General features: G+C 41.7%; 1 protein-coding gene across 15 annotated transcripts in view; it reads left to right on the forward strand.

Annotated features, from left to right (window-relative positions):
* The window catches only part of B3GALT1 (beta-1,3-galactosyltransferase 1), a 377442-nt gene that overhangs the window by 321064 nt on the left and 28930 nt on the right, over nt 1–27448 (forward strand). Inside the window, exon 6 of one of the 15 annotated variants that reach the window (XR_016350043.1) lies at nt 46–5482. The exons of the other annotated variants lie outside the window; for them this stretch is intronic. The gene's annotated coding sequence lies outside the window, so the exon portion shown is untranslated. Of the gene's footprint in view, nt 1–45; nt 5483–27448 lie in introns of those variants that run through there. 15 annotated transcript variants of the gene reach the window in all.

Here is a 27448-nt window from a genome sequence, read left to right on the forward strand (position 1 = left end):
CCAGTCTGTTTTGCACCCTCTCCTAAAAGGATTTAATATGCTTAGTCCTAGAACAGAACTCCCTGGAAACCCACCCTATACCGTGCCTGCACTACATCGTGAGTAAATGCACAAACACATCACGTGGGGGTTTGGATCACTGTTTCATCCTTACGTATTGTTTATAAATGGCATATGGCTCAAAAATAATGATACTGAATAGATAGTAAGATACAAACGGCAATAGCGTTCTCACCATCTGCAATGCACTTATTCAGCACTCCCCCCTTCCCTCCTCCCTCCACACACCCCCTACCTTTCCCTCCCCCATATCATGGCTAGTTACAGTCCTAGGAATATGGAGATGACTAAGTCTTCCCCACTTGGACGCATTTCGATAGTTATCTCTTTCAGTGTTCCCTCTAATTTTTCCCATCTATGTGTGGAATACTTGGTGCACAGAGGGATGTGCACCACCAGTAAAAACAAAAACCTAGCTGTGGACACCCTGGTAATCAGCTGGGTGACATCTGAATCTCTCCTGAGCAGTTACACAATTGCACAGCCTACTGAGAACATTGGTCTGTTTAATATAGAGACTGCTCCTTGAATCCTAACAACTCCTCTGGAGTTGTTAGCAAGTTGCAACATGGTCCTGCCCCTTCTCCCCAGCTTGGTTAACCACCAAGAGATGAGCAAGCTCTGCCATCCAAAAGAATGATCAGCGATCTACCAGACACAGGGTCATTCTGAGGCACACCACCTTGTGCACAATCCTGTCCAAATCATCATACCACAGTATCACCCTTAAGCAATGAAATTTGTAATATGGCACAATCCTGTTAAAAGAATAGAGGTGGGAAATACCTACTGATCATCCAGGCCAACTGCATGCAAAATGTATTTAGAGATTTTTTTTTAAATAAAATCACGTTTAAAAAGCACTAAAGTACAAACATATTTGGCAGTCTATATGCAGATTTCTCATTTATACAACTGTCCTTAATAGAGTCATTTCTATATCAAGTATACTGTAGCTTGTACTTCAAGACGGTGTAAAGTTTACAATAGCACTTCATAAAGTTAGAGTGTTCTAAAGACTGATTTGCATGTATGTTGTGTGAATAGATATTCTGCTTTGAGAAGGACAATTTCACTTTTATTACAATGTCCTTCTTTTCAAGGTGCTTGAATTTCAAGTTTCTCTTTGTGGAAAATATACTCTATTATTAATGTTCTGTTCAAGGGTAGTAACTTTTTTAAATGATCTTCATAGCTCTCAAAATAGCTTGTTTCACAACTAACTAAAATTTGCAATAAAAACTTAAACAATGAAGTCTTGCAGTATCTTAAAGACTAATAAAACATGTTGATGGTATCATGAGCATTCGTGGGCACAACCCACTTTTTACTATCTACATGTTTTGTTAGTCTCTAACGTGCTGCAAATCTATTCATTGTTTTTTAAAGTTTTTCTAGTTACAGAGTAACTCAGCCATCCTCTGAAGCTTTAAAATTTGCAATGACATGTTGGCATTCTGTTCAGACATAGTAAGGGCATCTGAGAGTAGGACGTTAGAACAGTTGGGCTCATGTTCTCCATTACTTACCTCATATCCAGGCTCAGATTATTAGCTGGTAGCAACTTTAAATGATCTGCTTGACCTTTAGCTTGTAATGTAGCTCTATTTGATCCTTTGGCAGGAATGTAATGTTAGTTGCTCAACTTCACTGACCCAATGAGCAAGGGCTTAACAAATGAGAAAACAGATCAATTTACCTAGAATTTTTACTCCTGGAAAAAAAAAATTCCCTCTTTAAATAAAGTTTAGGTGACTTATTCACATTCTTCATTAGATATTTACATACTTATTTGCAGAGTCATTCCTGGCCCAATTGTTCTGAAAAACTTATAATCCAGTAAAAGTTAATTTATTCATTTTAGGTACATAGCATTTAGCTAATACACTTGATTCTTTACACCAAGTAAATGAACGTAAATTCATTACATTGCTATGGATAGCATAGATAGATAATAGACTTAGTGCATATTCTTTAATCTGACAATTCAGATATCATGATAACTATATTTCAGGATACTTCTATTTTATTGCAGATTTTTCAGGGAAAAGTGTCTTCTGATACAAACATACATTTCTATTGATTTGTAGCTTCTGTTATTTTTATTCTTTCAGTAGGGATGTATATATTTTTAGAACAAAAGGCAAACTAGGCAATGCCGCTGATGTGAAAAGGGAAATGTTGACTCAGACACATTTACAAGAAGTGCTGCATTTTTATGACAATTCTATCTAGCGGACATCTTGGTGTCTGTCTAATTCAATCTCATATTACCTGCATGTGCAAGATTCCCATTGATGCCAAAGGGAGTTTCGCCTACACAAAGAGTATGAAAGTTGATATTTCTTTGCATAAGAAGCAATACAGTGTCTAGATTATCTTGTCAGAAGTCCTTTCAAGAGCAAAATGGGCTATTGTTTTCCCATCTATATTAGCAAACCAACCCTGAATGTGCATTTGCTAAATTACAAAACATGTGTTCTGCATATTTTATGCAGTGCAGAATAAGACCCTTCCCAAATAAGAACAAAAATTAATGAGTTTATAAATCAGTGTTATGCTAGGGATTAGTCTAGCCTAGCATTTTAAAATCATTTCAGAAAGCTGCATTCACATATCCAAGTTTAATTACTGTCACCTGAAAAAAATAGTGAAGCAAATGGCTCTGTCACTTAACTCCCTTTAAAGACAACAGGCATAGTAACGTGGATATTTTAATTTTCATCTCACTGACCTTGATCTTCATTGCTTGAGAATGCTGCCAGAGTATCAAAGGAACTCTCAAGCAATGAAGAATGGCAAGAAGCCCTGCACTGCACTTAACATCACTGCATCTTAATTATGGTGGAACATAGCAACAGTCACAGAAATTTGTGCTTTCCTGGCTTCATTTTAGGAGAATTATTAGAGTGGACTAAAATAACCTATGCATATAGGCTATAATTAGCAAATATACAGCCCCATATTGTAAAGTCACCCATTAATAACACATTAAACTAGGAAGCCATTGTTTTCAGCTTTAAGAAGGTAATGTTACCCTGCAGGTGGTATACACCCAGAAGTGGAAGGACTGTAGAAGATCCCACAGCAATGGCTGGAAGGGGAAAAAACCCTACAAAACAAGTGTGAGCAAGGTCTGAATCAATGCTTCCATTATAGCCAGCTAGAATGGGAAGAAAATCCTGGGTCTGGTTATGTAAATACAGTTAAACCTGCCAGATATTCAACCGTTAGAAGCTGTTTTGCCCAGGTAACCAATCTGGCTGTTGTGGGGTCGCAAACTGCACTAACACTAAATGCACGAATTGTAAGATATGACCACCAATGCGTGCAGTTATTAGGGGGATGCAGAAAGACTGCATTTAACTCAATTTAAAGGAGAGCTCCTGTCACTATAAATACACTTGGATGGACAGTGGCTCAACTTTCAGAGCCCTGTAGATTAAGCTGGGGAGGGAGGTGAGTCAGCAGGCTGCATGTTCTCCAGATGTGAGCTATAAGACTGGTTCAACCTGTTTCTCCCCGCTGTTTCAATGATAGAATAAAGAAAGGCTCCATAATGAGTCTCTTTTATATGTAAGTTTACTCCAGTGGGTGCTGGAATTTCTTGTGGCTGGACTGTGCTTTGGGCTAGGTCAGGTTCAGAGCCAAATCTGCTACTAATCAGTGGAAAATGCAATGAGCGGCCAGCAGGGTGGCAATAGAGAGGCATGAGAAGGTACCAGTGAGCAGGCGGCTGGCAAGTGACCAGTGGAGTGGGTGAGATGCCTCCTACCCTCCCCTTGCCTGTACTTAGGATTGGAGGTAAACTTTGCAGATCATCTCTGGAATGCCCTAGTGGGATGCAGAGAAGGGTTGGGCATGTGAAGGGGGGCATTTACATTTCTGGACTTAAGTAGGTTGGGCAAGGTCCTTTTCCTCAAGCTCTCAATCTATGATATTCATTTGGCTATGAACTCAGTTTTTGGTGTTTTCCCAAATCAATGCCACTTTGCTTTTCTCTCCCCTTTTAATAAGAGTTTTTTCCACACTCAGACTCTGTGCTTGCGAGTGAGGAAGACTTGCCTCCAAGAGGCACTCAGGGATATGATGTAAATTTTCCAGGTTACTGGATGGGGACTCGAGCCAGTTCTGTGATGGATGGATGGAGAGGAACCCCTAGATATAGAACCCAGCCCTGGCTGCTGCTGCTACATGGCAGAAGGGGGACTTTACATCTCAGGCACACATCAGACTATATTAGCTCCCAATAGACTGGAGTCAGGTGTGGTGGTATGACTACTGGGTCCATAGTTTTACAAGCCTCACAAGCAGAAACCTGCCCATAGGGTGTGTGCAAATACTCAACTAGTATGTGCACTTACACATAAGTGTGTGTGTAGCTGCACATGCCTGTTCTGAGATGTTCTGGCCTGCATGTCCATAACTAAACATTATACACCAAGTTAAAACAAGCAAGCCTAAAAGAACCCCACCAGCACTGGATTATTAACTGCTTTAAGGGCCATATGGTACCACTGTTTAATATACAGAGTTCAAAATTGTGTAATACACGTTGGACCTCCCTGGTCCAGGATGAGGGATTTTTCTGAACCAGGGGAGGTCATTTCAGGCCCCCTGTCCTACACCTGGTTTCCTGGCTCCCCCACAGCCCAGCTGAGCCACATGCTGCTCCTGGTACCCTGCCTATCCACAGCCCAGCTGAGCTACACACTAGCTCCTAGCCCCTCCCCCCACAACCCAACAGCCACGAACTGGCTCCCAGGTACCCACCCTCCTGCAATGCTCCAGGACACACTGATCCTGGAACATCTGTGGTGATACCAGACCACAGACATTGCCAGAGCAGAGAACCCTGAATTTTAGAGCGGCAACCTATAAATGATGGCTGGATTGTTATTTGATAAGTTTCTCTTTCCATGATCTCAAATAATGAAAGTAAAATAGCATAGTGCATTTTTCATGAACCCAAGGGGAAAAAGCAGCTAAGCCAGTGGTCCCCAACCTTTTGGGGCTGTCGGGCGCTCTGGGGCAGGGCCACGACCGCACCAGGCTTCTGTGACAGGGCCACACATGCGCCACGCACCCGGGGGTGGGGCCCCCCACGTGCCACGCGCCCAGGGCCCCCCACGTGCCACGCGCCCAGGGCCGGCACTGCACATGTGCTGCACACCTGAGGTAGGGGCCACCCACGCGCCGGCACCGCATATGTGCCACGCGCCTGAGGTAGGGGCTGCCCACGTGCCCTACGCCCAGGGCAGACACCGCGTATGTGTCATGCGCCTGGGACAGGGACCACCCATGAGCCATGTGAGGGGAGGGTGGAGGGGGGTGCCCAGATGATTTGACTCAGACTCTAAGGTCAGAAGGGACCATTATGATCATCTAGTCTGACCCCCTGCACAGTGCAGGCCACAGAATCTCACCCACCCCTCCTAGAATAATCCTCTCACCTATATCTCAGATATTGAAGCCTTCAAATACTTTGATATCTGAGATATAGGTGAGAGGATTATTCTATTGTATTTGGAGGGCATACAAATGCCCCGGTCAGCGCCATAGCGCCCGTGGGCACCGCGTTGGGGACCACTGATAAGCAATGCACAATGCCATTTTGGATTTGCATTCTCATTAGAGCTGGTCAAATTTTTAATCACAATGATTTTTCCATAGAAAATGCTTTATCACTGGAACATCTGTTAAAATGAAAATGAATTTCTGGTCTAAACCCAAAGAAAGAAACCCCCTCCCCAGAATAGCCACTAGCAAGGGACCTAAGTTAGGCTATGGAAGATGCAATTTAAGTCCCTTATTGGAATTTAGCATTCACTGTTTCATGTTACAACTCTTCTTTTTCAAATACCTAGTGTTTGTTCTCCATTGGAATAAAACCCAAGTGTTGAAACCTTAGTTTTTCAAACTGAATTCTTGGTTTCTAGCCAGCCCCAATAATTGCCTTGCCTCTTATATTAACAACCACTTACTTACATAAAAAAAAAACCCACCCCCCCACCACTGGCTATTTAGACTTTAAAAAAAAAAAAAAAAAAAAAAAAAAAGCATAAAACTACTTGCATCTCTAGCCGGTCTTCCTTCCAAATGTACAGTATTAAGAGAAGATGGGATTTTACATAAATTGGAATAGACAATACCATGTTCTCCACCCCACAGCCACTGTTAAGTTTATTTTAAACTAAGTACAATACTTGTCTTATTAAAATTTGTGAGTTAATGTAGCATTGATCTGAACATGGGCTCTGAGCAAATATACAAAAACTTTGTAGGAGCAATGACTGTTTAACCTCTATCCTACATTTAAAACCTGGAGCACTCTATTGTTTGCAGAGTATTTATAATTTCTTTAAGTCCAATGCATTTTTCCCTAAAATGAAATTATGAGGCATTTCTATTGTAGTGGGAAGTTTTGTTCAGCCAGACTTAATATACATTTTTAATAATGAAATAAAGGGGGGGAAGTAATTTCAGTTAAGATATTTGAGCAAAAAGGTTAATAAATGTAAATCAGAAAGTAAGTGGGATGAGAATATACCCACATCTCTATTCCCATTTTTGCACTGTTCATTTACATTGATATTTTAGATGACAGGAAACAATTTGATTTTTTATATATTTTAATAGCTTAATATAAAAAAATTAATGACTATGTAAAAAGTTCATCAAGGGCGGAGTGGGGATTAGTGTCCAACAGTTCTCATACATGACTATTCATTACATATGGACTGTAATGCTAACCACATAGTGGGAACTGGCATTTTAAAACCTTGCTTCCTAATATGTAAGGTTCAAAAGTAAATATTTAAAAGATTGGAGCTTAGTAGCTTAATCTCTTACATCTGCAATACTGGGTAGCACATCTCAGGTGAATAGGCTATTTCCAGCACTTACGTTTCTGATTGACTGAAAAGCAGAATTAAATACACATTTATATAAGTATTTGAAAGCCTTAAATAGACGTGTTTTAAAAGGGAGATCAATTCTTAAGGGCAGGCAGGACAACTTGTTTCATTTGAATGGTTATATTTTTCCCTAGAAGAAGGGGGGAGGGCAAAGATTTGGATGAAGTCAAATGCATAGGCACAGTGCGGAGCATAAAGAAAACCTGGATGAACTGTCTTCATCTAGAAAGAATGGTTTCCAAGACTGCATGAGAATGAAAAAGATGAATATGAAGACACTATAAAAAGGGATTTTTTGTACTTTTCCAGAACCTTTTAAATCCCTATACCAGTGTCTTGCATATCTACAATATGGTATTTGTTATTAGCTTTTAGTGGGGATTATTAAATTTACTATCTCTGATTTTCAAGTACATATTTTTCAGCTCTGTTGCTCTCACCCTTCTAAACAAAGTAGGACTGAATATTAAAAGGCTTGTTTCAGATATCCAAAAAAAGGGGGGGGGGCGAGTTCTAGGCAGGAACCCTCTTAAATCAAAGCTTTCTCCAATGCAGAACCTCTCTCATTATACATCTTAAGAAAGTAATAGTATACTCAACGTGCTCATTTATAGAGTTGCAGACATTAAGTTAAACTCAGATAGCAATAAGTGTCTCTAGTCAATGTCATTTTATCATTTACACAATTGCTGTATCAAGTTATAGGGCCCTCAGGATCCCCTTTGTATCTAAGTCCCAGTCAATTTTTCTTCCTCAACCCCTTCTCTCCCCCCTCCATCCCCCCATTAAGAATCATCATCGAAGGACACGCTGCTTTGTGGCTAACAGATGTGAATCTCAGGGTTAAATTTTCTAGAAGCTACCATTCATCTCTTACCAGGTTACAATATAACCCTTGGCTACGTCTACACTGGTCCCTAAAAATGGAAAAGCGATGCAAATCAGGTAAGTCAGCATAGGGAAATCCGCGGGGGATTTAAATTACCCCCCACGGATTTAAATAAACATGTCCGCCGCTTTTTTTCCGGCTTGGGGAAAAGCCGGAAAAAAGCGTCTAGACAGGCCCGATCCTCCGGAATAAAGCCCTTTTCCGGAGGATCTCTTATGCCTACCTTCAGGGCTTTATTCCGGAGGATCGGGCCAGTCTAGACGCTTTTTTCCGGCTTTTCCCCAAGCCGGAAAAAAAGCGGCGGACATGTTTATTTAAATCCGCGGGGGGATATTTAAATCCCCCGCGGATTTCCCTATTCTGACTTACCTGATTTGCATCGCTTTTCCGTTTTTAGGGGCCAGTGTAGACGTAGCCCTTATGTTTATGCCAGAGATAATGTACCAGCTTTTCCCTTGCTACTTTTTTCCATTCCTTTATGAGTCATTTCACCTCAGTATGATTTACGTCTCATCTAAAGTGCTTCTCTGGGATATATTTTAACCTTTGCATTGAGTTAGCACAGTCATCATTGACAGGCTAGCTTTTTGGCAATAAAGCAGGTCAGAAGAAATCTACAATGATTCTGTCTGTTATGCTAGGTTTGATTGTTTTTAGAATGTCTATGTGCTAAGAGACAAAGTGTGACAGACTCCAAAACCAGGGCAGGGTATAGAAAATTTGTACATGGAGGCAGAGGGCTGCAATTATATGCTCTGTTTTGTTTAAAGGAGGAGTAAGACTGTCCAGGTCTTAAGTTTAAAAAAAGAAAATGAAGGAATTTGCATGGGAACACACGTTAATTCAAATACGATAATAGTGGAGTGGACACGGCCCAACCCATCACTTGTTGTGGGATTCAACTCCTACATTTGCCATATACCTTTTTAAACAAAGATGATGGATCTCTTTACTTCAGGGAGTGCCGTGGAGGTCGATAACTAGACCTGTTGGTGTCATGTCTGAGCTCAGGAGTGGTCAGGAGTGATTTTAAAAAAAATCAGTGCAAAAAGCAGCAGTGGAAGAGAATGCATAATCAGTTATAAATTGAAGAATGCAGATCTACTCCAGCGTGGCCACTCCTTCCAATATCCATTGGAAATATTGCACAAATATAGGGGGCATACAATCCCCAACTGTTAATTTAAAATCCCAGAAGCTTAACAGACTATAAAGGAACAATGTTTAAATAGGAAAACCTAGAGGTTAAAGTCAACATGTCCCACCTACTGAAACCTCAGGCGCTGCTGAATCTAATCTATTAGCAGTAAACAATTAATCTATTAAGCAGTGTAACCTTTAGAAAACAGTAAAACATTCTACACTGAGTAATAGAACAGGCATGCACTGCTCCCACCTGTCATAGCCCTCCACGGTGGAACACCATGCATCAGGAGGGTTTTTAAGTGCCTTCATTAAGGTAACATCCATACAGAAGATGCACTAGATTTCCCTAATGTATGGATTCTATAGCTTTTGTAAGTGCTGCAAATCAGAAAACGTTTTCCCTGTCCTACCTCAGATATTCAGCAGTTAGTCAGCCTTCCATGAGGCAACATAATGATGATAGTAAAATTATATATATTTATTTCTTAGTTTAGAAAGTTTGGCAAATCAAACCCTATCAAAAATACATACACATTAAAGTTAAAAACAAAATGGTAAACCACCTTTCGGGAACATCTTACAGGGCCATTTCAAAAGCACCTGGGAGGCCCCTTAGAAAGAGACTGAGAGCCTCTCAGAGTATTCCAGATGCAGTGATGTGAATCATGCAAGCTTTTGAGATCAAAAACCTTATCTTCTGACAGTGGAAGTCTGTGCTGATCCAGAGGCTGCCAGAAACACAGCAAGGTACTTCTGACTCAGCCCATTTACAGATTTAAATGTCAAAGCTGTGACCTGAAACTGTATCCACTTCTCAGAGGAGGGAGGAAAGCAGTGAGTAAGAAAACTCATCTGACAACAGTTGATCTTGTTGCTGCTGCCATCCCTATCAGCAATGGATAGCCCATTATGAAAGCCATTTCAATAATCCAGTACTGCTCTGTAACACAGGCACAAAGCCATTGTTGCCGAGATATGAGAAGGGTTATAGTCTGGCTATATTTTTCAGCTAGGAAAGACAGCTTTGACCTTGGCAGATAGAAGATTCTCATTAGCTACTGACTCAGGCTCATGCGCAGACTGCAGCTGTGAAGCAATTTCAGTCAAGGAGTCAGACACCTAATCTAAAAGCCCTACATATTACACTTCTCCTCTGCACGGGGTCAGGAGGGTCCCCCTCTTCACCAAACTTCCCTTCCCATAGCATCACATTTCCAGTACATAATCTGTAATATATTCTACTGTAAAAATATAAAAATCTTACTCTTTATATTGTTGCACCTTTGCTGAGCATTCTCTTTGCTGTGGGCTTTCTTCCCTCCGTTTTTCCACTGTCATTTCTACCCATTTATTTCCATTATTCCACCTTTAAATACCTTCTTCTCCCCATCCATGTATCTGCTTCCTTTTCTCATCTGATGTGGGGTCTCTTTAGATTTGTGTGGTTGATCTCGTCAGTCACCACTTCACTTTCTCTCCTGCACAGTACCACTTGCCCTCAGATTGCTCCTGGAGACTTCATCTCTGTCCTGCATCCCCTACTCCACTGGTTCCCCATAGTATTGTACACCCCTCTCTTTACCCCCAGTATCCTGTGACAACTCACAGCAGATTCTGCCCCTCCTCCATTGTCATTCCCTTTCACTTTCAGAGTTTCTTATTTTTCTTTCCTTTGTTCTGGTCTCTACTCCATTTAGACATTGTTTTCACTGTAACTTTAACTCTGGCTCAAGTACATTGTGTAAGTATGGAGTGCGGTAAGGAGGACACATCCCTCTATTCATGCCACCAAGAGCGGCCCTAGATGAGCTGCCAGCAACTGGCGCCCTAGGCGAAACGCACGATTGGCGCCTCCATCTCCAAAGCCCTCAGCCATTTTCTTGGTGCCCTAGGAAACCGCTTAGATCGCCTGTATTGACTGGCATGCAGTGGTGGCCCCATGCTATAATGCAACTCCAATTAGCTTGTCCTGCATATTGCTAACCCAAGATACCTACAGTGAACTGTGCAGGGATGGCTGTCCATCAGAATGTTGGACCATCATGTCTCTAAGCCCCTTGGGCTCCCATTCCTGCATAGTAGCTTCCCAGACACCTATCCTCAGATCCAGCTACTTCTATATGCTCTGCTCAACAAGCTCAGTTCCACCCTGCTGCAGTATTTCGAGCTTTCCTCATCTCTAGTGCTCCATGCAACAGAACACTGCCCATTAAGCTGCCCATGGATCAGGATGCAGCCACTTGGCTGGAGGATCAGCCCAGAGTTTTGGCACAGCTTTTTGGCGTAGGCACAGACCCAATGACTAACTCCTGTACAGTTGGAGAGTACTCTTTGAAGAGAATCTCAGCAACTACTGGGATCCAGGGGAATCAAGTAGACCAGAAAGCATTAGAGGATGAAGAGGCTCAAGGTGAGGAACCAGAAGGCCAGCCAGTCTCATGTTCCTCTTCACATTTTACAATGAACTGCCCCATGTTTGAGCAATGCATTCATCACTGAGCTCTGCTACAGCATGAACTCATCTGTAGAGCCAAAAGAGCACATGTTCAGAACTCATGTGTCTGTGACAGGGGGTGGCAGACTTGTTGAGACCCTGGGCAGTTTAGGGAAGCAGGGGGTACTCTGTGCTCCTGGAAGGGATGGAACCTCAGGCAGAGTCTTCACAGCTGCCTGGACCACGTTGTGCCCTCCACAGCCAGCCCTTAGTGCTGCCTGGTGCATACTGCCTGGAGCTCCAGTGGCAATTTAGCTCTAGGGACTTCTGCGGCTGCCACCACTGATATAGCAGCAATGGTAGCAGCTGGGAATCTCAGCCCTTTTGAATCGCCGAGCCACAAGGCAGCTGCCCTCTTCCCTGTTGGCAGGCCTGATCTGTGAAGACATGAGACAGCTGAAGGTGGGGTCAGCACCACTGTGTTTGGATGTCCCACCCCTCCCTTGTTCCCGCACACAGACAGCCATGCTCAGGCCTGCTGGTGGGTGGAGAGAAAGGGGCAAAGGGGGCAATTGCCCAGGGGCCCTGGTGATTTTAAAGGGCCTGGGCTCCCAGTTACCACTGCCACTAAAACTTCCTCAGTAGCAGTGGCAGCCTGGAGCCCCAGGCTCTCTTAAAAAAAAAAAGCCACCTGGGCAGGCTGCAGGGTTCCTAGGTACGTGTGTGGTGGTCCCAACAGTGGTGAAGGTAGCTGAACATTTAAATCTCAAATGTCAGGCGGACTGTGTCTGCATCAGCTGAATGCAGTAGCGTTTTTGTAATGGAAAAGCATTAATGAGAAAACACATTTTGGCCACAGTTACCTCAGGCAAAATGTAACAGTACCATCCAAACACACTTGCATGTTAAGTAATTCCTTTTATAGGCACATCTACTCACAAGTGCGGAAGTTGCTTTATTGCTGATCTCAATCTGCTCCATTCCTAGAGAATAACATTTTCACTCAGTAAATGTTCCAGGTGGTCTGTGAGATTCCTTAGCATGGCAAGCCTTCCTCTGTCAGTGCTATAATTTGCAATTCCTGTTCAATCACTTACCAGCTTGTCACGAGGCACAGAAAGTTCTCTTTTCTGTACACGGACTGTCTCCTCCCGAGACCTGAAATAATTGGCCCTTCTTTCATTACAGAATCTTGTAAAGCATGACATCTCGAAAAGTTGCAGCCTCCTAAAAAGGGCTTAATAGAATCACCATTGCTGCTTTGTTTCCCAGGACTTACAGTCCCTTGCCCACTATTATTTACTGAAATTTTTTTGGAAGAGCTAGAACATTAAAAAGAAGACCCCACAACTCACAATTTCTTTATCTGAGAAAAGTCATCTATTCAGCTTGAAAGAGAAGTTTGTGAGGGAAGAGAATTGGCAAAGAAAATGGTACTTGAGATAAAAATTGCTATTTTGTATTTGTGGTTGTGTATGCGGATTCTATAAACAGTGCCATATTACATTCAGGTAGCCAGAGGCACATTACGCCAGCATCTCTCACTTCCTCGGCACATAGTTGAGCTGTCTCTCCATTTCCTCCCACAATCCTTAGAGCAGACAAATTAATTGCCCCATAGCACCCTGTGAACTCCAGGACAGAGTCACAGTGAGTTATGTTGCTGTGACTCTTGGGATCACACTCAGATACAGCATCAGTGTTGACAAGGGGCAGAACATGGTGTTACTTCATCAGTGTGGATACACGATGTGCATTAGTGGCTGATTAACCTACAATTGCTTCATCTGTAATTAGGGGGCAGCGAAGACAGGGCTTCTGAGTCTGTGCATCCACACCACTTCCTAAGAAAGGGGGAAACCCATTTCATATAATCCAGCATTCCTCCCATGGGGATTTGCCTGTGTTTCCTTTGAAAATCTTCTCACTGTCTTAGTTTCTAACCAACCCCAATTACTGAAGGCTTACACCATGTGCACATGCCATCCATCACCACTAGGCAGCAGTGAGACAGCACTAGATGGAGAGAAGCTAGAAGCAGGAGACTGTGTAGAGAGTTACTGCCGTACTGCCATATTACAGGGGATAGAGAAGAGCAGGACTTTCCTTCCTCCCAGTGGCAGATGTCTGACCCTACCATGAAGGGAGGCTCTGAGGAGCATGAGGGAAATGCACTCTTGCCTTTTACTAGAGGTTGGTCGTCCCAAAACTGGGACTCTGGTCCTACAACATCTGTGGTCCTGTCTCAGAGCCCCAGTGGTAAGAAGGCTGGTGGCTGGGAGACTGGTGGAGTTGGGACTGGGGCCAGAGCACCAGTAGTGCAGCCGGGACTTCAGCAGCCCAGCTAGTGGGGCAGGATCTGGGGCCATGGGAGCCCCAATATCAGGACAAAACCTGGCACCAGGGACAAGGCAGCCTGAGCAGCCAGGACTGCAGCAGTAGGATAGCACAACAGGGGGGTGGCTGGGTGCCAGTAGCAGGGGACCTTTCCTGGTCCAGCAAATACCCTGTCAGGACTGGTCAGGTTCCAAGGCTGCCAGACCAGAAGTGTCCAACCTGTAACAACAAATCCTGCTGACGACACATGACAGGGCAGTCATGATGACTGTCCTCCACCTGCTCCCCATGCATACACAGTAACTGCTCCTGACGGTATTCAGTGATTGCATCTAGATGTCCAAATAACTCAGCAAATTTCATGGGCTTCAGTAGAGGTTCTTGATGGATAAGCAGCTGTACATGAGCTCCTTGTGTGATGCTGTGGCCGAAAGGATGACTGTAATCCTTGAGGACATAAATGGGAATCTTCGATAGGAGCAGAAATGTTCTTTTCCCCTACTGCAGGAATAGTGTCCTGTTCTGCTGTTCACAATTCTAGAAGGATGTTGACAAATTGGAGACGGCTCAGAAAAAGGCCATAAGTGATTAAAAGATTAGAAAACATGCCTAATAGAGGTAAACTAAACAAAGATTAAACAGCTTCAGTGTAACAAAGGAAGTTATGCAGTGACTTGATTACAGCCTGTATGTACCTGCAAGAGGAATATTTTATGAGGGACCCTGCTGTCTAGCAGAGAAAGGAAGAGCATGACCTAGTAAATGGAAGATGAAGCTAGACAAATTCTGACTGGAAAACAGCATAAATTTACAGTGATGATAAATTGCTCCAAAGGTTAATTACCAAGGGCTATGGTAGATTCGCCATCACTAGCAATATTTAAAGATTGGATACGTTTCTAAAATATTAGCTCTAGGAATTATTTAGGGGTTCTATGGTCAGTGTGATACAGAAGGTCAGACTAAGTGACTGTAATGGTCCCATCTGGCCTTGAAGTCTATGAATGTTTTTTCTTAAGAGTGTATGAATAAATGTATCAATAAGTGGTGAAAATGTAGTTACCTATGAAGTGAGCTTCTTACAATTAACCAGTAGGGTATAGATCAAAAGTACAATGGGGACAGCTGTACTAGAGAGAGTTAGACAGGAAGCTTTGAGTTGCCCACAAACTGTTGTGTCACACTTTTCACTGACCAAGGAGTAGTTTGTTTTTTAATGTGCAGCTACAGAAAAAGTAACTGTAGAGAGTGAATGAGAGAATACTGCCTGGCTATATTACAGCTATACTAGTCTGTTTTTTCCATGTAAAGTATTTCTTGTTAATAAGCCTGGATTTTGAGAAGTACTAATGATTTAGGGGGTTTACATTTTTGGAATAGCCAACTGAGCCACCTTAAAACCTCCTCCTAATTTCCAAAGATGCTGAGAGCCTTTGAAAAAATCAGGCCATTTCAAGGTGTTTTGAGTGTCCGAGTTGAAACATGCAAAAAGCCATTAGCTACTATGGAAGCATAATTTAAGATAACATTTATGCTAAAATTGCAAGTCTCATTTGAGTATCACACCCAAAGTCTGCTCATCTGAAATGGGCTGTGCCCACAAAAGCTCATGATACCATCTACATGTTTTGTTAATCTTTAAAAGTGTTACCAGACTATTGGTTGTTTAAGGTTTTCCTAATACAGACTAACTCAGCTAATCCTCTGAAACTTTTGAGCACCCAATCAGGGCTGGCTTGAGCCATTCCTGTGCCCCGGGCGCGCGACACACACGTGGCTCTGCCCCCGGGTGCATGGTGCATGCACGGCTCCACCCCCCGGGAGCTCTGCGCACCTTGCAGCTGCTATCGGGCGCGGGGTGCCTGATGGCAGCTCTAAGGGGCACTGCATAGCTAGGCGCGCGGCACACCTTACAGCTGCCATCAGGCACCCCCCATAGGTTGGCGCCCTGGACAGCTTCCTGGCTAGCACCCCCCTTAAGCTGGCCCTGCACCCAATGAAGTAAGATTCAACCTGCAGCCAGACTTACAGTAGGCAGAGCTGTTAATTCCAAGCCAGGCTGAAGCTTGAAAACATCTGGATTCAAGTCTTGCCCAAGCCACTAAGAATAAATTGACAGTAACTTTAGTGTGTTCAGTGTCATTGGAGCCATGTTGGTCCTAGGAAAGACACAAGTTGGGTGGGGTAACTACTTCAGTTAGAGAGAAACAAGCTTTTGAGCTGACAAAGAGCTCTTAAGAGCTTTTTTCCCTCTCACTAACAAACTGATCTGATAAAATACTGCCTCACTCACCTTGTCTCTAGTAAATTGAATATCAAGGATGAGATGAACCTTGAATTCTCCCTGCAGATTTAATGGTTGATCTACTAGGAGAACCCAACAGTTTGGTTCTGCTTTGGTTTCAGTATCCAATATTCAAGATAACAGATATTACTCTTAGCCAGTGACTGGTGCACAAGACTGGAATATAAAATGGTAAGAATTGCTTCTTGGTTTAGAGCCAGTCTCAGAATATATCACATCTTTGTAATACATGCTGGCTCTGCTTCATGTATACCACACACAAACAATTCATTCATTGCCAATAACCCTTTACTTTGCTCACTCAAATCAATACTGGTTTCACCCTTCTTAGGCAGCCACACCCCACTATACAGTTTTGTGATACCCTCACTATGAGACGACAATGCGGGGGGGGGGAATCTGTGAAGCAAATGCAAGCTTCAGTGGTCAATTACACAGGGGACCAGTAAAAAGCATAGTTTATTATGCAATAAAAAGGCATCCATGTCCAATTAAAGTGATTGTGACCATATAAAGAAATTACTTTGTTTTGTCCAATGAAATTTGCACAAGTGTTTGAATGAACTGCATCAGGTTTAAGAAACTGAATCTGTGAAAGTTTTTGAAAAGTGCTCCATCTCTACAAACTAGCATTGATGTGTTTGAATCCACTGTATTTAAAACAGTTATTCATAACACTTGTGAATGTTTTCAGCTACCTCTGTTCCTATCATCATTTTACATGAAAGCTAGCAGCCTAAAGAGAAATTTTGGATGTACTGAGAGCTTTTACGTTTGCAAAAAGTTACATCAGGGCCATATTTTTAAATGCCAGTATGCCAGTATGCTTTTGATTAAAATAATCTGCTAACCAAAGTTGTTTAATCATTTATTCACCTTAGTGAATTCTCTTAACACATTGAACATCTTTTAATGTAGGGTTAAGAGATATGGTTTAACACTGACAAAATACATTGAAATTATAGGGGAAAAGATCTACTCTATCCATCGGCCAACCATTTTCCTCCTAAGTACTATAAAACAACATCCTGAGCTTATAGCCATGCTTCAAAGGGTGCCTTGGGGAAAATAAAACAAGATTCACTGCCGTCTCCACAAAGCAGTAATCCTGGCATCTGTCTGCCAGTGCCTATAATAGGAGATTTGATAATACTGCAAATAGGACCTGATCCAGAGAGTACAGAGAACCCAACCTCTCCATTAAGTGCAATGGCCTTTGCGCTTAAGTTCACTAGACCCGGCCATTGTACCATGTTCTGGCCACTTTAAGGTTTGGCTCACAAAAGTCTAAGGAAAAACAACAAAAGCAAAGAGGAAACAACTAACTAGAGGCAATAATAGGCAGCTACACTGTTCATAACTTGCAGAGTCAATTACTTGACCACTGGTCCATTATGAAATATGTTCAAGGAACCAAATAATATCAGTCAGGTTTATTGTCAGTAATATGGTACAGTAAAAAGATTCTATATGATGCTAGTCTCCGGGCAGCTGTCTTATGTGGCAATGTAACATTTGACTTGTGCAGGTAGGGTTAAGGCAGAACACCATTTTGTAATACTTTTTATAAGTAAAATGGACTGTGTATGTCATGGATGCTAGATTTAACCAGTCAGCTTTGTACCCTGAGCTCCTCCTTGCCCCCCAAACCAGACTCCTGTACCCCACCCCACACACATAACCCCTTGCTCCAAGCCCCTCCAATCCTCACTCCTGCACGCCCCACAATCTCCCTCAACCCTGAGCCTCCCTCTCTACCCCTCCCTCCACTCCACCCCACATTTCTTATATGTACTGTTTATCACAACACACACACACACACACACACACACACCCGGGAGGGGGGTGGCAATAAGATAGTATCTGTAAAAAATTTAAGGTACTTTCAGGCCTGTACTGAACTAAGGCGAACCAAAAAAAAAACAAAAAACTAGGATGAACCTGGAATAGGATTGATTCTCAATAAGCCTTACAGAATCCCTTTTTAAAAGAAATCTGAAATAAAAAAGTTAGCACATTTTTGAAAGATATAATTTTCAATAAAGCATATACATTTAAAAAAAAAAGAAAAAAGAAAACCCATAACTGAGTTAAGGACCTGAGCAATACTGGATCAATCTGCTAGTTTATATACTTATTGTAAAGATAGTGTTATTAATGTGATACGTAGATATGTCAGTCAGCATATACAAATCTCCACCCAATGACATCTTGGTATCAGAAATGAGGTCCCAAGACTCTGTCATGGAGGAAGGATAATGAGACAGAGGTGCACAGATGCCGCCTTTGGCAATGTTTGTTATTCTGCCCCTCCAGCCACCTACCCAAGACAGTTATACACCCCTTAATGTGAGTTATACCAAATGTCTAGTGTGAGTTATCACACACAAGCAACGAAAGACAATATTCTGAACAAAGTTATTCACACAACATTGTAAGGACCACACAATTGATTCTTGATAGAGTTGCTTTTAAATAGAAATGTATAGTACTTTGAAGGTTTGTTTTGTTTAACATTTTATTTCAATTTGTAGTTAGGTATAGCCTTTATTACCAAATATGATGGCATATATCATTCCACAATCAGCCCAATCCAAGGTATGCATGAGTGTGGAGTTTAATAATTCTTACTGCATGCCTGCTATGCATGCAGCAGGTTGTGTTAAGGCTGAACTGCTAGGTGTAGCCCAGATTTTCTAAAATAACTGATGATTTTACTTTTCAGACATACTTTTCAGATGTTTAAAAGACCTTGATTTCAGAAAATTCTGAGCATCTGACCATCCTTGGACTAAATCAAACCCCCTTAAGTTGTCTCAGATAGGGCTTTTAAAAACTGAGGCCCTCAAAAAAAAATCACTAATCCTTTTTGAAAAATGTGTGTTTCCTCTAAATGTTTTCACTTAGGTTGGTAGATAGCCTCAGAAGAGATGCACTGAACACTTCTATTGTTAAAGGCGCAAACAAATTGCTTAAAATAGTTATGCCAACTATTTGACATGATCTATAATAAACACTTGACATAGCCTGATCTGAAGCTGTTTAAGTGGACTATACAATAATTTGTAAAGATTTGTTTGTTTTTATTTAATCTATCCCTTTGTGTTGTGTTGAAAGTATAAGTTTTCATTGAAATGATCTGGGCTCCTATATTGCATGTTTTTTCTAACTAGGGAGTGTTTGCTATTTACCGCCCACTATTGAAATAGCTTTTAGGTAAAGCTGGTCAAGAAAGCAGTGACTATTCCATTCCAAGAGCATCAGACACTAAAATCACCCTAAAAAGATCCTATTTGTAAATGAAACCTTTCTTTGGCATAAAGACCATAGTTGTCAGTGTTACTCTGCTTTTAGACCAGGCACAATTTCCCTTTCATTACCTTAAATTTCACCTGAGCCAACCACGGGGTATTGGTGCAACACTCTCCCTAGTAGGGATGCAAGGCTCATTAGTTACACTGCTTCAAATTAGGCCTGTTTGGCAAAAATTGAAGCTATTAAGCAGAGCTCAACTATTTATATGCTGGAATCCAACTTTGCTGCTTAATCATTACTGAGGACAAACCATCTTTAATATAATACATGCTCAAATGTACACTAAAATAGAAACAAAAGGTCAATTAAAATGAAAAATGTATTGCAAGTGAGCTATGGTTATGTTTAGTGTATTCGTAATCCACACCACAGTATAGAGCTTTGTTCCACAAAAGACAACAATAATCTGCCTTGTAATGGATTTAATAATTTAAACTATTTTTAGAGCTGAAGAACCCAGGTTCAACCTGTTCCAATGGTCCAGGTATGGTTCCCATTCCTGACGCCCCCCCACACACAGACATACATACCCCATCTCTCTCACTGTAGTATTTCCTTTCTTTGGTTAAGGTGGATACTGTGTATATCACCTGGAACCAGACTTTTATTCCTCTGGAATGAATGCTTTCCTATGTTTTGATACTGTAAGACATTGACATTTTACTCTTGATCTCATCTGCATTCTTGTAAAGCTGGAGTAAACACTACTAACAGAGGAGTCATGAGTGTGGGGGAGAGGGAGGGAAGAGTCAAACATTGTGGCTACGTCTAGACTGGCCCCAAATTCTGGAAAAGGGATGCAAAGCAGGTAAGTCAGCATAGGGAAATCCGCGGGGGATTTAAATATCCCCCGCGGATTTAAATAAACATGTCCGCCGCTTTTTTTCCGGCTTGGGGAAAGCCAGAAAAAGCGTCTAGACTGGCACGATCCTCCGGAATAAAGCCCTTTTCCAGAGGATCTCTTATTCCTTGAAAGTAGGAATAAGAGATCCTCCGGAAAAGGGCTTTATTCCGGAGGATCGCGCCAGTCTAGATGCTTTTTTTCCAGCTTTTCCCCAAGCCGGAAAAAAAGCGGCAGACATGTTTATTTAAGTCCACGGGGGATATTTAAATCCCCCGCGGATTTCCCTATGCTGACTTACCTGCTTTGCATCCCTTTTCCAGAATTTGGGGCCAGTCTAGATGTAGCCTGTGAGAAATAGCAAAAATCAAGCCCATCATCATGAATTACTTAGCCAGCCAAGTTCAGTCTATAAAGAGGAACTGGTCTTCAGCTCTTCTTGAGTCTGGGCCTGGGAAAGTAATTCATTTTGTGTTCTGTACTTTTTGCTAAGGTATCAGATGTGCTCTCTCACACCTCAGCTCACTGAAGGTAGTAGAATTATTCCAGAATTACAATAATGAAACTGAAGGAAATTTAGTCCATAACCTTAGCTTGTCTGCTAAAAGGTGTGTGTTCGTTTCTATAGTTTGTGCTGTCTCCTGGTGTGGCTGATAATTTATCTAGCTTTCAATTCATCTACTTATTAGATGCCTGCAGTTTTGTTGTTGGTTCCCTCTCATTCCAATTTAAGTGATGATACATCTACATTTTCATTTGATCAAGAAGCCATAGAATAGTTCATATACAATTTCTTTTTGTAAGTTTTTTTTTACCTGCCAGACAGGGCTGTAACTTAAGTTTTCTTCCTGCCAATAATAATTTGGGGTTGTTTCGGGGTACAGAAATCTTTTGTCTGTCATAATAAGCATCATTGAAATGTTTCCTTGCTCAAAGAAAAGTGCTGCTCCTCTGGTACCTAGATGCTGAAAAAGCTCATCCATACTTCTTAAAGCCATGCTGAACTAATAAAATTCTTCTCAAATGACTTTTCAACTCTATTTAAATCAATTCTTTTTTGGAGAATGATTATATGCCTTCATGGTTCATGATAGAGGAAGATTTAGCTTCCACTTTCAGATTGTGGCTTACAGAGATTGGAAAAATCCAGGCTTGCTGTCTCTGCCCTGGGGCACATTGGGACGCCTGAGTGCTGTTATCAGAGTCTATCTCCAGTTACTCACTGGGGGGGTGGGGGGGGAGAGAAAGGAGGGAAGGGGAAATCTAGATTTTTAAATTGGCCACAGAATGTAGTAATGATCTTAATTTTCCCCAAAGGCCAAATTCTGCTTTTAGTTACTCAGGTGTAAAACTAAGAGTAATTCCATTGAAACCAATGTTATGTCCTGGATTTACACTGATGTAACAAAGCAGAATTTGATCCCTGGTGATAATAATGAGATTGTATATTTCTTTCATGCAATAAATATTTTCCTGAAAACTTGCAGTTTTGGTTGCAGTTGCAATGTGAGCTAGGAGTATTGTGCATTTCAGCCCCGCTCAGCATGCTTCAAGTCCCTCCCTGCTGGGAGAAGTTTAGGAAGGTTGATTTAGAAGGCTCTTTTCTAGGTAATATGGCTCAGACACTCATTATATCCTTTCACCATCATTATTAAATCTAAATGGGCAAAAATAATTAGAAAATAACGTGAAGATTGGAAAGCTGTTTGGGTGAATGTTAATAAGATTTCACTCTTCGTAGTTTTTCAAAAGAAATAGCTCAGCAAGTTTTTCTAAGCCATTGGAGAGAACAAGGGGGACAGGTCTTGCTGAATACAGTGAAGGCAGGCTGTGTCATTAACAATCCTGGCACATGTACTTTTCATAAAAGCTGTCAGTTGGGAATATATAGAAATTGCTATGTGATATTGAATACCCAGCTCTGTCCCTCTCCATGGTTATGCCTTAGGTTAAGATTTTCTCATGGTTATTTTTAATAAAAAAGTCATGGACAGGTCACAGGCAATAAAACAATTTCATGGAAGACCCAGCAGTTCTGTGTGCTGGAGCACCCACGTCCTCCCTCTCCTCCCTCCCCCCCCTCCGCCTCCCAAAAATCAACTGACAGGTCCAGCCTTGCCACCTCGGGGCACAGAACTGAACCAGAAGCAGAAAGTGTCATGGATGTGAGTGGAAGTCACAGAATCCATGACTTCTGTGCTGAAATCTTATTCTCAGTTATGCGTACCTAGTCTAGTAGAAAACAGCCAGTAATAAACTATCTTTTAGCATCACCGGTGGCAGAGAATTGATGATCTGGAGATGACATTTGTCTGGTTCAGAGCGAGTAAGTGTACAGATCCCTGGAACAGAGGTACTGACTTTCGACATGCAAACTGGAAGACACGTCGTCTGAAGGCTGTTGGTCTCCTACCTAACAGGCATGTCCACACTGCAGCTGGGAGAGGGCTTTTCAGTGTTGGGACAGACATGCACTAGCTCTGCTCAGGGAAGTGTGCTAAAAATAGTAGTGCAGCTGCAAGTAACATGGGAGCTACTCAGCCAGTCTGTACAGCCATTTTTAGCGTACTAGGTGGAGCAGAGCTAGTTTATGTCTGGCTACCTGCACTGAGGAAGCACACTTCAAGATGCAGTGTAGACCTATGGTGAGTGTCTGGAGTTCTGTTCTCAGCTCTACCACATGCAACTTCTGGCAAGCTACTAACACAATTCCTAAGTTACTCGATCTGGACAATGAGCACATGCTCATTCTTCCTACACTAGTCTTCCACTGCCGGACGGTGCCTTTCACTTTTGAAGAGTCACCCTCGTAGGTTCAAGGTTGACAAATATGCAGTCCATGACACCATTGCTTTTTACTCCTTAATCAGCTGCTTTAACAGAAAGTCATTCCTAGTTTTCAAATAGGACCAATTTCCTCAAACTTTTCACTATTTATGCCCTTGAAAATTGCTTCTTGCCAGAACTAAATTAATTTGTAAAAACTACCTAAGGGTCAGATTTTAAGTTCCAAAGTGATTTCAGGAGATGTAAGGATGTATTAGGCACACACATATGGAGAACAGAAAACCATTTTTCAGGTGTTTTTAAATCTCCAAGTACTTCAAATCAATTTTCAAAATATCCTGGTAATTACGTAAACTTACCCCTACATTTTTAAAAGCATGAGGGATACATAAGGGAATCAAATCACCTTCAACAGGACCGTGATTGCAACCTCACACACTTACTGAGCTGAGACATTGTTCCTCAAAGCTACACAATCTAGAACTTTCAATGTGATCTAATGGAGTGTTTGTAAATGGTCATCTACAGAAATTCTTTGGGTTCCTTTTAACCTGCATATGTATTAAAATATTCACAAAGATAGTGATTACCCTGCTCTCACTCTCTTTGAGCCCTTTTCCTTGAATGGTAGAAACCCAACTTGCTAGGTGATCTGAAGGCAACTCCACTACACTTTCCTCCCCCTTCCTCCCACACCACCATCACCACATGGTATGATGTTGTTCAGCATTCAAATAGTAAGATATTCAAACTATTAACAGACTCTATGGAATCTGGGAAAGCAAGTGCTGCTACAATCACGTGTGTACAGTTTCCTGAGGATCATAGGAAATTGAAGTTGTGCTTTTCCATTGCCACCTGCTGTTGAGAAGATTGCCACAAAGGGTGTACAGTATGTTATATTAGTAAATGATGGTATTCATGCAATACAAATATACCACCTTCAGTGAACAGACTGTTGAAGAACACCACAAAGCACTTCTTATGCTCCATATTGAGTAATACCTTACTTGAAATCAATGGGAATAAAGTGAAAATGGGTGATATCAGAATCATGACTTTGTATGTTACTGTGATTGTAGACTAATTAACCAAGTTTAAGATCATAATAATTTACTAAGAAGTTTGTCTTCCAAAGCTGAAAGTGGAGAATTGAGTAAAATAGCAGGTCTTTAAATAGAGGAGAGTGGGCACCACACAGCAACTACAGAGAGAAAAGGCTGGCCTTTAACAGACAGCAAAACATGGCCTTCAGAGCCATCGCCATCAGTCACTTCATGAAGCAGAAAGGCGGATGTTCTACACACTTGAAAAATGGGATTCTTTGGAGCGTAGTTGATAGAAGACATTGTTTTCCATTTGGGAAGGGGGAAAATGAGGTCTAAGAAATTATATGGAAGTCTTCCAGTGGGATTGTTTTCTGACTGGATTAATTAATTGGGGACGGGGAGAAAATAGGAGGGGATAGGAGTTGGAAGGGTTATGAAATTACTTCCCTCAGCATGTACTTGTTATTACAGGAAGTAAATTCATCTTATATGTAGCGCCCTACTATATTGATAGCCATGAAAAAAAATCACAGTCCATGAAATCTCATCTTTTGCATACTTCCCCCATCAAATCTGAGTAGTATAAGGTGAGAACAGCACTGCTGAAACTTGGGATACCAACTCAAAGGGGCTATAAGGGGAGGGGTGTCATAAGGCTGTTATAGTTGGGTCACAGTTTTGCCACCCTTGCTTCTGCACTGCCTTCAGAGCTGGGTGGCTGAAGAGAAGCAGATGCTGGCCAAAGGGACAGCTCTGAAGGCACTATAGAAATAAGGGTGGTAATACTGTGACCCCACTCCCCTTTACAATAACTTTGCAAATCTCCCCTTCAATTTGAATCAGGATCCCTACAGTTTCACCACTATTTAGTTTGAGACAAATATCTTAAATCATGAAACGTACAATTTTTAAAAGTCTATGACTGAAATTTGGTAGGATCCTACTTATATAAAAATGACTTTCAGTTGGCACATTAGCAAGACTGTCAGGCTCTGAAATGGATCCCATCTCTGTTGAAAAAAAGTGAAAATTAACTCAGCCATTTCTCTTCCTGCTTTTTTCCCTGCAAAGTGTTTTTCCAAGATGACAGCTTAGAAGTAAAGCCACTGGAAAAATGCTAAGATCTGCTAAAATACATGTGCATTGGGGTCATTGAGGACAACATCAGTTTGTTTAAATAGACACACAGATGTGGCTTCTCTTACAGAGAGGGAGTCCAGGTGCTTTTTTTTTTTTTTAAAGAGGGAAAAAAAGAGGGGGAAAAAAAGGCAACACACACACACACACACACACACACACACACACACACACAGTGGGATGCTTAGAGTAGCTCCCAGAGATGCTGTTACCAGGCAGTCAAGAAAGCCCACCACAATCATCTGCTTTCCTCCATCAAAATATTACATTTTATTCCATGGGTATTGAGACAGGCTTTTAAATAGTAACCTATGATTGGGCACATTGACAGCTGTTCTCCTACCCCCTGCTCCTATTAGACATTCTGGGAGGAATCTGGCTCCACTGAAATAAAAGAGGATATTGCAATTGACTTCACCTGGGCTAGAACTCCATCCTTAACAGGATTCGCTGCCACTCGTCCAACCAGAGCAGTTCAGTTCTTTCTGCTACCCCTCAACCTGCATTCACTGCTTCAGTACCACTCCACCTTGCCATGAGTGAGAGACAGGAATTGAATTCCATTCTCTCAAATAGAACTACCAATATTTGCAACAACCTTCATATTTCCTGATGGTTTTTCATAGGAGGGGAGCAAATTGAAGTACATTCTCCCCAGCGTGTGAGAAGCACTAAGTAGAAAACTGATTGTCAAGTCTTATGGATTCCCCATTGTCAGCCAATGGTCAGGGCAGTGTGTGTGTGTGTATGTTTCCGAGAAAAGGTTTAACGTCCGTGTCTTTACTGCTAGGACCAGGGTCCCATCGCAGAGGGTGGCCAGCAGGCCAACAGACGCCCCGTTATAATAGGAAGAGCTTATTACACCTTAGATTTTAGCTGCTAGAACACAAAGTTCCTTTGCAGCGGGCAGCCTGGAGAAAGCTGAAAAGTGCCCCAATGGATCTGTCACCTGGGAGTGACACAGACCCAAACGCCCAAGCTCTCCTTATGTCTGTCCCTTTATGACCGGCTGAAGTTCTTTTAAATTGTGCTTGGTTCTATTACAGCAACTGAAGGAGTCAGGTTAAAATTTAAACAGTTACAGGTTTATTAAAAGACTTATAAAAGCATATGGTTACAATGTCTATTGCTCTATTTCTTAACTGTTAACAAATATATATATAGGTCTTAACAATGATTACAGGAAAAAGGTAAAGATAGAAAATAGAAATAATGGTACCAAGTGACAGCTTAAGCTTTAAAGAGCTCTAACACTATGTATATGTGTGGCACTGACCCTAACTCTGAAGTCAGCTTGGGCATTGCACTACCTCAAATATGGGCCTAAATGGTTATTGTGCCTGTAACAGCCCCTTCCAGAGAAAGAGGGTGGAGGACTGAAGGATTTTGTCTACATGACCTACCTTTGAACCAATGCAGGCAGCCATGTTGTATTTCATCTGTGCTAATAGCATGGCTCACCGAAGTAGTATTTTTGGGATTAACAAAAAAGCACAGGACAAGGCAGGGTAGCAGATGGTGCATGTCACTCAATGCAAAGATGTGCCCCAGAAATAGGGTAGAAGTTAAAAGCAAGTCAAATTAGGTTGCTTTATTCTATCCACCTTTATACTGTACTTGTCTGCACCTACTTTAATCTATAGTTAGAGAATACTATTTTGTCCACATTTGACAAATCCTGAAGTAAAGACAGAGTCTACATTTACACCTACATCAGCTCATGAGGGACCATGAGATTGTAGGACTGCTCTACCTGTAATCTCCAGTTATGCCGAGGAGGAACAATTACACTGGTCACGCTTCTGTAGCTACTGTGTAAAAAAAGATTGCAAGTAAAATATGCTAGCAGGCTAATGAGGACACGGAAACAGTTCCATTCTCTACACATTAGGTATAAGGAGAGAGACAAAACCACAAAACAAACCCCCAGGGAAAAGACTTCATTTGGCTATTTTTCTAGTCACCGGCTATAGCAGTGTTCCTAATTGGGCACAATCAAAGAGACCAAGATAAGAAATCTGGACTAGCACTCCTGACCACTTGGATTGTTCTTCAGTATTTTGTACTGATGCTCCCCAGTGAAAAAGTCTATTTTGAGGAGTGCTCTAATGATACAGTGAATAAAAATGAGGGAGAAAGAACTCAGATTTCACTGTTTACCAGAAAACATTTTTGCCAGCAGCTTTATTATATTCTAGAGATTATCAGCTATGCTATTCAGTTTCATTAGT

Source organism: Pelodiscus sinensis, chromosome 7 (assembly GCF_052426305.1).
Source record: "Pelodiscus sinensis isolate ZL-2025 chromosome 7, ASM5242630v1, whole genome shotgun sequence".
NCBI classification, from domain to species: Eukaryota; Metazoa; Chordata; order Testudines; family Trionychidae; genus Pelodiscus; species Pelodiscus sinensis.